Genomic DNA, 9,399 nt, shown 5'->3' with positions numbered 1-9,399 from the left:
TGGCACACTAAGCAGCTTTTCTTACTTAGCTTTTTTTTTTTTTTTTTTTTTTTTCCTCTCAATGGCTCCCATTGTTTTTTAATGGTTCCCTGAGGGGTTGCTGCATTCAGACCCTATTGTTACTAATTTGAATAGTTTTAGTTTTGGCAATTACAATAACAAACAGTGGCCTAGCCGCCAGGAGCAACAAATTTACTGAAGGGAAAACTATCAAGTGCGCATTAAAATTTTTATAGCGGCTTTTCACGTACTACCCAATTGGACCGCTCCAAGCGTGTTTCTACTTTCACTTTAATTAGACCGCGTTCCACGCGCCAGGACCGCTGATGGCGTGTCCCGATACCCCCCCGACCCGCGTTCTACGCGTTAGGATCCCGGTACCCTTCAACCCGCGTTCCACGCGTCAGGACCGCTAATGGCGCGTCCCGATACCCGCGTTCCACGCGTCAGGACCCCAATACCTTTCAACCCGCGTTCTACGCGTCAGGACTCCTGATACCTTTCAACCGGACCGCACTCCGCGGGTCCCCAGGACCGCCAATGGCGCATCCTGACACCCCTTTTTTTTTATAACCGGTTTAACTTGTATACAAAAAAAATTCTTTCAAATATCTTACCTTGTTTTCTTTTATAAGGCCTTCATCTTCCCGGGTTTCGGCACCAGTTATCGCGTCCCCTCTGGCCGCAGAGAGAGACACGACAAATGTCTGAAGCTTTGGAAGTTTATTGTGCACAGTTCCTCTCCTACGCTTCTCTTACCCCTAGCTTCTGCGCACTCCCAGCTTCCCTTCTCCCAGCTTCTTCCACTCCCGCGTACTCCCTCCTTCCAGCTCAGCTCCAGCCGCTGCCGCTGCTGCCGCCGCCGCCGCCGCCTCTTCCGCTTCTTCCGTTCCGTTCCCCCTCGCTCTCCCACCCACCAGGCTTATATACACTTCAATCAATCAGGGGAGAGTACACGAGATAAACGCGGACAGCTGCAGGCACAGGATGGGTACACGAGGGGAGCATGCTCTAGTCACATCGTTAACTAGCCAATCATTGGAATTCGCTGGTTGTTTACTGTATAGCTGGCCGCTTTTGGCTCAGCGTCAGGCGCCATCTTGACCATGCCCAAGGCTGGGGGTCCCGGAAACCCCCACACCTTTCTTCTTTCCTTCTTCTTCCCCTCTTTTCTCCTTTTCTCCACTAAAAAGTTGTAGCCACTGTAACACCTTCACACACACACACACACACACACACACACACACACACACATTTTCAGACGGTTGAGTTGGGGTTAGTGTTCCAGGTAGACTGTGTCCAAATACACTTAGGGGAAAAGACTAATTCATTCCAGAATCTGAAGTAGGTCCTCCAGGATGCAGAGGCAAGAGAAAGAAACAGATGGGAAAATATTGGAGGCTGGATCTCTAAGAGTCCTCCAGAAAATGGTAGGTGTTTGTATTTTATCTTGGGGCCTGGAATGACTATTTAAAATATTTTCCACTTAGATTAGCCCATTGCACATTACAAGGCCTTGTTTTGGCCATTTATCTGGCCAGAGATGTCACTGGTGGATCCTCTCCTTATTATAAATGCTTGGGTGTGATGTGTTGTACCTGGTTGGCAGCTTGTTAACCTCAAGTAGCTAAGTGTCCTTTTGTCTTGCCTTGGGTTTCCTAGAGACTAATCTGAGAGGGAGATTTTCACACAGGTAATTTCTTGAGGGCATTCTCCTCAAGAACCCCTGTGTGGGAGTGATAACAGAGAGAAAGATGGCTCAACAGGAGCACAGGATGCACTGGATCCCCAAGGCACCCCAGACTTGTTCTTGCTTGGGTCTGGGCTCCAAACAGTCAGCACTTGTCAGTGGGCACTCCCAGGAAGAGAGTATGACCTCCTAAATGTTTCCAGAAAGAATGTACCTGTAGGCCACAGAAGCTTTCAGAAGGGTGACGCTGCAATCTCCTTACACAGACTGTGACACTCAGGCACTTGTCAGTCATCAGCCTTACAGTTACATATTATAATAGTAATGTGTCGGAGCCCTTTTCCTCTGTGTCACTCACTTGACAGAATCCTCCTGCAGGCCTATTAAATTTATGACTTTGAAGTTTCTCATCTAATACTCAAGGTCAAGTGACTACTTTGCAAATGAGCATGAACGTTGACTTTCGAAGAATATTCAGTGCCATGGGATTGCTATGATAGACTTGTTGAATCACATTTTCTGCTTACTATATATTATGTATAACATTGCATAAAGTTGTTATCCATATAGCATATTACCTTTAGTATATCACAACTATATAATTACACATTCTATTTATTATACATATTTGTTATATTTAATATAAAAAATTAGTAAAATTAGTTAACACCATATTTTCAATTTTATTCATTTTTATTTTTATAGACTGCATTTTGACTCATTGTACAAAAATGGGGTACAACTTTTCATTTCTATGGTTGTACACAATATAGATTCACTCCATGTATGTAATTGTACATGAACATAGGGTAATGATGTCTCTCTTAGTCCACTGTCTTTCCTATCCCCAACCCCTTCTGCCCTCATTTCCTTCTACAGAGTCCAAAGTTCTCCATTCTTTTCTTACCCCCTTTAGGTATCATCATCCACATATCAGAGAAAACATTCAGCCTTTGGTTTTTGGAATTGGTTTATTTACTTAGCATGACAGACTCATGCACAGGGAAGAATATTACATGAAATCAGTGGCAGGGATTAGAATGTATTAGCAAGCCATGGAACCCCTAAGGCAGTGAGAAGTTGGAAGAGATAAGAAAGCATTCTCCTCTCTACACTTCAGAGGGAACTAGCACAGTAAACACTTTGATTTTGGATTTCTAGACTTCTGCTCATGAGAAAATATATTTTTTGTTTTATTTCTCTGAATTTGTGGTGTTTTGTTAATGGCAACCTAAGCAGATTAATATAGATTTAGACTCACAGGGGGTGCTCTATTACAAATATTTCAAAATGTAGAAGTGGCTTTGGAATTGAGTAATGGAATAACCATTTTAAAATGAATCTCAAAACTCCTTGAGATTCATGTTGGTAAAGGTCCAGATTCTTTTGAGGATAATTTGGTTAGAAATAGGGATGTTAAAGGTGATTCTGCTTGAGGGCTCAGATGGAAAATGAGTATGTTACTGGAAAAAAGAGGAAAGATGATCCTTGTTATAAACTTGGTAGAGAGCTTGGTTCAGCTGTGTTCTGTTGTGTGGAAAGTAGAACTCGTGCATAATGTGATCGGATATTTAGCTAAGGAGATCTGTGAGCCAAGTGCTGAAGGAGCAGCATGATTTCTTTATTTTACTTCTTATTTTACAGACTGCATTTTGATTCATTGTACACAAATGGGGTACAACTTTTCATTTCTGTGGTTGTACACAATGTAGATTCATACCATTCGTGTAATCCTACATTGTACATAGGGTAATGATGTCTGTCTCAGTCCACTATCTTTCCTTCCCCCAACCCCTTCTGCCCTCATTTCCCTCTACACAATCTAAAGTTCCACCATTCTTCCTTACCTTCCTGTCCCCCCACATTATGTATCATCATTCACTTATCAGAGAAAATGTTCAAGCCTTTGGTTTTTGGGATTGACTTTTTTCACTTAATATGATATCCTACAACTCCATCTATTTACCTGCAAATGCCATACTTTTATTCTTTAAGACTGTGTAATTATTCCTTTGTGTATATATACCACAGTTTATCCATTCATCTATTGAAAGGGCATATAGGTTGGATCCACAATTTAGCTATTGTGAGTTGAGCTGCTATAAACATTGATGTGACTGCGTTACTATAATATGCTGATTTTAAGTCCTTTGGGTATAAACCCAGGAGTGGGATAGCTTGAACAAATGGTGGGTCCATTCCAACTTGCTGAAGAATCTCCATACTGCTTTCCAGAGTGGCCATACCAATTTGCAACTCTACCAGCAATGTATGAGTGTGCCTTTCCCCCCACATCCACGTGTAACACTTATTACTGCTTGTTTTCTTGATAATAGCCATTCTAATTGGAGATGAAATCTTAGAGTGGTTTTGATTTGCATTTCTCTAATTACTAGAGATAATGAGCACTTTTTCATATATTTGATAATTGCCTGTATATCATCTTCTGTGAAGTGGCTGCCCAGTTCCTTAACCCATTTATTAATTGGGTTCTTTGTATTTTTGGTGTAAAGTTTTTAAGTTCTTTATAAATTTTGAAGATTAGTGCTTATCAGAAGTGCATGTGGAAAAATTTTCTCTGACTCTGTAGGCTCTCTTTTCACATTATTGGTTGTTTCCTTTGCTGAGAAAAAATGTTTTAGTTTGAATCCATCCCATTTATTGATTCTTGCTTTCATTCTTGTGCTCTGGGAGTCTTGTTAAGGAAGTCTGGTCATAAGCCAGTGTGATGGAGACTCAGGGCCTTCTTTTCATCTATTTGGTTCAGGGTCTCAGGTCTTAATTCCTAGGTCCTTGATCCATTTTGAGTTGAGTTTTGTGCAGGATGAGAGATAGGGGTTTAATTTCATTTTACTGCATATGGATTTCCAGTATTCCCAGCACCATTTGTTGAAGAGGCTATCTTTTCTCCATTGTATGTTTGTGGCACCTTTGTCTAATGTGAGATAACTGTATTTATGTGGGTTTGTCTCTGTGTCTTCTATCCTGTACCATTGGTCTACCTGTCTCTCTTGTTGCCAATCCCATGCCATTTTTGTTACTATCCCTCTATAGTAGAGTTTAAGGTCTGGTATTGTAATACCTCTTGCACCAAAATTCCTGCTCCAGATTACTTTGGCTGTTCTGAGTCTTTTATTCTTCCAGATTAATTTCACAATTTCCTTCTCTGTTTCTATGAGGAATGTCATTGGGACTTTAATTGGAATTGCATTAAATCCATATAACCCCTTTGGAAGTATGGCCATTTTGACAATATTAATTCTACCTACCCACAAATATGGGAGATCTTTCCATCTTCTAAGGTTTTCATTAATTTGTTTCTTCAGTGTTCTGTAGTTTCCATTGTAGAGGTCTTCTGCCTCTTTTTTTAGATTGATTCCCGAGGTTTTTTTTTTTTTTTTTTTTTTTTTGAGGCTATTGTGAATGGGGTAGTTTTCCTAATTTCTCTTGCAGAGAATTTGTCACTTATGAATAGAAATGCATTAGATTTATGTGTGTTGATTTTATATCCTGATACTTTGCTGAATTCTTTTATGAGTTCTAGAAGCTTTCTGGTGGAGTTTTTTTGATCCTCCAAATATAGAATCATGTCGTTGGCAAATGGTGATAGCTTGAGTTCTTCTTTTCCTATTCATATTCCTTTAATTTTGTTGGTCTGTCTGATTGCTCTGGCTAATGTTTCAAGGATGATATTGAATACAAGTGGTGAAAGAGGGCATCCCTGTCTTGTTTCAGTTTTTAGAGGGAATGCTTTCAGTTTTTCTCTTTTAAGAATGATGTTGGCCGTGGGCTTAGCAGAGAGAGCCTTTACAATGTTGAAGTATATTCCTATTATCCCTATATTTTCTAGTTTTTTTTTTCAATTTTTAAAAAACAATTTTTTTCTGGGCTCCTTCCATATATTGTTTATTGTTCAACATGGCTTTGACTTTTCAATGCAGTTACTTATTTTTTTTAAATTATTTTTATTGTACACAAATGGGATACATATTGTTTCTCTGTACATGAAGTAAAGGCATACCATTTGTGTAGTCATACATTTACATAGGGTAATAGTGTTTGACTCATTGCTATTTTCCCCATCCCCACTATCCCTCCCACCCCGCTTGTCCCTCTATACAGTCCCTCCTTCCTCCATTCTTGCCTCCCTCCCACACCCCACTGTGTGTCATCATCTGCTTATCAGCGATATCATTCATCCTTTGGTTTATTGAGATTGGCTTATCTCACTTAGCATGATATTTTCCAATTTCATCCATTTGCCTGCAAATGCCATAATTTTATTATTCTTTATGGCTAAGTAATATTCCATTGTATGTATACCACAGTTTCTTTATCCATTCATCAATTGAGGGGTATCTAAGTTGGTTCCACAATCTGGCTATTGTGAATTGAGCAGCTATGAACATTGATGTGACTGCATCTCTGTAGTATGCTGATTTTAAGTCTTTTGGGTATAGGCCAAGGAGTGGGATAGCTGGGTCAAATAGTGGTTCCATTCCAAGTTTTCTAAGGAATCTCCACACTGCTTTCCAGAGTGGCTGCACTAATTTGCAACCCCACCAGCAATGTATGAGTGTACCTTTTTCCCCACATCCTCGTCAACACCTCTTGTTGCTTGTATTCTTGATAATTGCCATTCTAATTGGGGTGAGATGGAATCTTAGGGTAGTTTTGATTTGCATTTCTCTTATTACTAGAGATGTTGAACATTTTTTTATATATCTGTTTATTGCTTGTAGATCTTCTTCTGTGACATGTCTGTTCATTTCCTTAGCCCATTTGTAGATTGGGTTATTTGTATTATTGGTATAGAGTTTTTTGAGTTCTTTATATATTCTGGAAATTAGTGCTGTATCTGAAGTATGATTGGCAAAGATTTTCTCCCACTCTGTAGGTTCTCTCTTCACATTGCTGATAGTTTCCTTTGCTGAGAGAAAACTTTTTAGTTTGAATCTATCCCAGTTATTGATTCTTGCTTTTATGTCTTGTGCTATGGGAATCCTGTTAAGGAAGTCTGATCCTAAGCAGACATATTGAAGATTTGGACCTAGTTTTTCTTCTATAAGATGAAGCATCTCTGGTCTGATTCCAAGGTCTTTGATCCATTTTGAATTGATTTTTGAGCAGGGCGAGAGATAGGGGTTTGGTTTTATTCTGCTGCATATGGATTTCCAGTTTTCCCAGCACCATTTGTTAAAGAGATTATCTTTTCTCCATTGCATATTTTGGCCCCTTTGTCTAGTATGAGAAAATTGTATTTATTTGGGTTTGTGTCCATGTCCTGTACCATTGATCTACCTGTCTATTTTGATACCAATACCATGCCGTTTTTGTTACTATTGCTTTGTAGTATAGTTGAAGTTCTTGTACTGCAATACCCCATGCTTCACTCTTCCTGCTAAGGATTTCTTTAGCTATTCTGGGTTTCTTATTCTTCCAGATGATGAATTTCATGATTGCTTGCTCTATTTCTGTAAGGTATGTCATTGGGATTTTAATTGGAATTGCATTGAATCAGTATAGCACTTTTGGTAGTATGGCCATTTTGACAATATTAATTCTGCCTATCCAAGAACATGGGAGATCTTTCCATCTTCTAAGGTTTTCTTTAATTTCTTTCTTTAGTGTTCTGTAGTTCTCATTGTAGAAGTTTTTCACCTCTTTTGTTAGATTGATTCCCAAGTATTTTATTTTATTTTTGAGGCTATTGTGAATTGGGTAGTTTTCCTAACCTCTCTTTCAGAGGATCCATCACTTATGAATAAAAATGCATTAGATTTACGAGCATTGATTCTATATCCTGCTACTTTACTGAATTCTTTTATGAGTTGTAGAAGTTTTCTGGTGGGATTTTTTGGCTTCTCTAAATATAGAATCATGTCATCGGCAAATAGGAATAGTTTGAGTTCTTTTCCTATTTGTATCCCTTTAATTTCTTTGGTCTCTCTAATTGCTCTGGCTAGAGTTTCAAGGATGATATTGAATAGAAGTGATGAAAGATGGCACAGAGGATGAAGCATCTCCACCCTTAAGTCTTTTCAGAAGCCTGACAAGATCCCTACCTGGAAACAGGGTTAGCTGCTACCAAAGTACCTTGGAGATAAAGGTCACATGACTGCAATTTGTCCTATTACCAGAGACAATCCTCCCAGGCCACTTTGACTAAGGAGTGACCATTCATGGTGCATAGGTGAGGTTTCAGAGTGGAAATATGATGGAGGGTTGTGGAGAAATTTGGTGCTCATATTTTCACCCTGAAGGTAGAGCCCTCTAGAGAATCATACCCAGTCAAAAAAACAGTAATTACATCAGGAGAGGTTATTCCTGCCAACAACCCCCAACATCCAAATAAAGACATTCGTGACTAAAGACATATGTCACTGGACTTCTTAGTTTCTTCAGTTATTCTCCTTGCTTTCTTTGCTTGCAAAAGAAAACCTAACCCCAAAAGAAACCCTAACCCTAATTTTTTTAGGTGTAGATGGACACAATACCTTTATTTTATTTATTTATGTGGTGCTGAGGATCAAACCTAGTGCCTCACACATGCTAGGCAAGTGGTCTGCCCTTGAGCTACAATCCCAACCCCGACAAGATATGTTGAAAACTGATGCTAGAATTGGAGTCAAGACCATTTTGGATAGATTAGCACTAGCAGTTACCAACATTATTTTAAACCTACATATTATAAAGCAAATGTTTAGATTAGTTATATTGAAATTTAATTAGCATAAAATAATGCCTATTATTTTTAGGTATAGTATTCCCTGGATTTTTGACAAACATGTATGTTGTATGACTACTATGAAAAATAAGCTATAGAAGCATTTGATCACCTTAACATATTTCTACATGCCCCTATTCAGGTTCCTCCAACCATTCTAAACTCCTTACAAACCTTATGTATTTGAAGTATTGACTCATGAAATGTCTTACAAATGGAAGTATGCTGGTGGATTGAGAGTGGCATCGCAGGGCTGAACCTCTGTGTCTGACATTTTGGGCAAGGCTACCCAGTTCATGATCCTGTCTGGGTACTCCTTCTGGAGTGGGTCAGTTGGAAATTCTGGAGGTAGTCACAGTTCTCTGCCTTCTTCCTCACAGAGTCCAACAGCTCCACATGTTCCGTGTAGTGCCCCTTGGCCCAGCTGCTCCCAGCACCACTCTGACCAAAAACGAAGTTGGGCCTAAAGATCTGCCCAAAGGGATTTTAGCACACTGAGTCCATGGTGGCAGGCTCTAGGTCCACAAGCACAGCATGGGGCACCTACATGCCACTGGTGACCTTGTAATGTACTTTGATGTGCTCCACCTGCAGATGGCTGTCCCTGTGGTAGGATTGATACCATCCTGGTTGCTGATCACCTCCCAGAAGTTGACACCAATATGACTGGCACACTGCCCCGTCTGCAGTTGCACGATCTCCCTAGTGGTGGCGGTGCAAGAAGACGAACTGAAGTGCAGAAGAGCAGACCAGCAGAGTGTCTTGAGTAAGTTTTTGTATATTGATAAAATTTGCTTATTTGCACATTCCCTGTTCTTACTGTTTCTTCGTGGAGTTCTCTTTTTTGTCTTTTCTTTTTTGGAACTGGGGATTGAACCCAGGGCTTGAAGAATTCAGCAAGTGCTTTGCAGCTGAGCTACACCCAGCCCATTCATTCACAAGTTGATTAACTGTCATAAATGAATCTACTATAAATATTCAA

The sequence above is a fragment of the Sciurus carolinensis genome, unplaced genomic scaffold, assembly GCF_902686445.1.
Source record: "Sciurus carolinensis unplaced genomic scaffold, mSciCar1.2, whole genome shotgun sequence".
NCBI lineage: Eukaryota > Metazoa > Chordata > Mammalia > Rodentia > Sciuridae > Sciurus > Sciurus carolinensis.
Note: the sequence above shows the minus strand (reverse complement) of the source record.